Source organism: Macaca thibetana, chromosome 3 (assembly GCF_024542745.1).
Source record: "Macaca thibetana thibetana isolate TM-01 chromosome 3, ASM2454274v1, whole genome shotgun sequence".
In the NCBI taxonomy this organism is placed as follows: domain Eukaryota; kingdom Metazoa; phylum Chordata; class Mammalia; order Primates; family Cercopithecidae; genus Macaca; species Macaca thibetana.
In genome coordinates this window covers 164098788-164100951 of record NC_065580.1, presented here as the reverse complement: position 1 = coordinate 164100951, position 2164 = coordinate 164098788, and the positions used below count along the sequence as shown (strand labels likewise).

Sequence of the window (2164 nt, the reverse complement as noted above, 5' to 3'; positions counted from 1 at the left end):
TTCTCCTTCTCATTATTATTATCATTACTACCAAAAGGCAGTCACCTCTAGGGGAACAACGACCAAAGGAGAACCTCTCCGAGCACCATGTTTTGATGCTGATTGGAGGCTGCACACCTTGCAACCGCTCCCTGGTGGGAAGACGGGCTCTGCCAGCCCCAGCTGAGATATCACTTAACAGTGCGGGCTCTTCAGGGGCAGGGCCAGCTCAACATGTTTACAAGATGTGTAGCTATTAGCAACATCCTACAGCTCAGCTAATTAACGGGGAGAGTGCCTGATGAAGCCCGGCTCTAAAGAGGACCAAATTGCATCAGTGTTTGGGCTTTAAATTGATACCAAAAAATAAATAACTCACCGCAGGTGTTTCGAGTTGCATCTTCCCCCAGCAGGTTGGTTGTTTTCAGTCGCATCTTTCCCCAGCAGGTTGGTTGTTATGCTTCAGCTACCACAGATCCCAAGGTGGCCCAAATGCCAGGGTTACAAGTTTATTAAGGTCATTTAAGTTGGTTACGTGTAGCCATTATTTTAGCTGAGTGGTTAAGATCATACACGGTCAGTCATATGGTTTGGACCTGCGTCCTCACCAAATCTCATGTCAAATAGTAATCCCCAGTGTTGGAGGTGTGGTCTGAATCATGGGTGCTCATGAATTCTCATAAATAGTTTAGCACCATCCCCATGATGCTGTCCTCAGTATAGTGGGTGAGTTCTGGTGAGATCTGGTTGTTTAAAAGTGTGGAGCACCTTCCCCCGCTCTCTCTTGTTCCTAGTCCAGCCATGTGATGTGCCTGCTTTCCACTGCCCACCATCATTGGAAGTTTTCTGAGGCCTCTGTAGAAGTTGAGCAGATGCCAGCATCATGTTTCCTGTACAGTGTGCAGAACTGTGAGCCAATCAAAACTCTTTTGTTTGAGACAGAGTCTCACTCTGTCACTCAGGCTGGAGTGCAGTGGTGCGATCTCAGCTCACTGCAAACTCTGCCTCCCAGGTTCAAGAAATTCTCCTGCCTCAGCCTCCTGAGCAGCTGAGATTATAGGTGTCTGCCCCCACGCCAGGCTAATTTTTGTATTTTTAGTAGAGATGGGGTTTCACCATGTTGGTCAGGCTGGTCTTGAACTCTTGACCTCTTGATCCACCTGCCTCCGTCTCCCATAGTGCTGGGATTACAGGCGTGAGCCACCGTGCCTGGCCTCAAAACTCTTCTTTGTAAATTATCCATTCTTGGGTATTTCTTTTTCTTTTTTTGGACAGTAAGTAGGATTTATTGGTGAATATTAAGAGGGGGCAGCACAGTGGAAGCCCTCATGAGTGCAGGGCCTATCACTTGTCCAGAGGGCCACAACTGGGATGTACTTGACCCCACAGCCATCTGGGATGAGCCACTTCTCAGCCACCATGTCTTCAAATTCATCCGCATTGAACTTGGTGAAGCCTCATTTCTTTGAGATGCGGATCTTCGGGGCAGCCAGGGAACTTGAATTTGGCCCTGCGCAGGGCCTCAGTCACATGCTCCTGGTTCTGCAGCTTGGTGTAGATGGACATGATAACCATGGTACAATGTGAACCCTGGCCACAGTGCCCTGGGGCTTTCCAAAGGTACCTCGCATGCCTGTTTGGAGCCTACATTGGGGTAGTGCAAGGTCAGAGACATGAACATCCATCTGAAGGGCCTGTCTCCAAGGTCCCTTAGAGCAACCCATACAAGAAACAGGCTGCATACACTACCAAAGAAGCAGCTGTTTGCAGTCATTGCACACCTGGCCCCCATGAGGAAAAGAACTCACTCAGCTTAATTGGCTGCAGATCGAGTATTTCTTCGCAGCAATGTGAGAACAGACTAATACAGTCGCCAACCCCCGTGAATCCTATACCAGGAGTCACCTCATCCTGCCACAGCTAAGGACATGATCTAAGTCTTGTCTCAGATGAGCTCAGTCTCCACTCTGTGGCACACATGTTTTCCTTTAAAATGTCCCTGTTATTCAAGCAGGAATGAAATATTTCTCTCACTTTTCTGGTTGAAGTCTTTCCATGCTGAATTTTCTTAATCAGACCAGTAGGTGAGTTCCATTTCTTATAAAATCTTCCTTTTACTAATAATCTCTTCAACAAATAATGACCTTAGCAATTGTTGACACAACTTCCTCTATTTGAAGTTTTA

General features: G+C 47.2%; 1 non-coding gene across 1 annotated transcript; it reads right to left on the bottom strand.

The window, feature by feature from the left end:
- Positions 1-1671: 1671 nt before the first annotated feature.
- Positions 1672-1806, bottom strand: LOC126951818 (small nucleolar RNA SNORA70). Its single transcript, XR_007724666.1, has one exon. It is a non-coding gene; the product is annotated as a small nucleolar RNA SNORA70 (small nucleolar RNA).
- Positions 1807-2164: the final 358 nt, after the last annotated feature.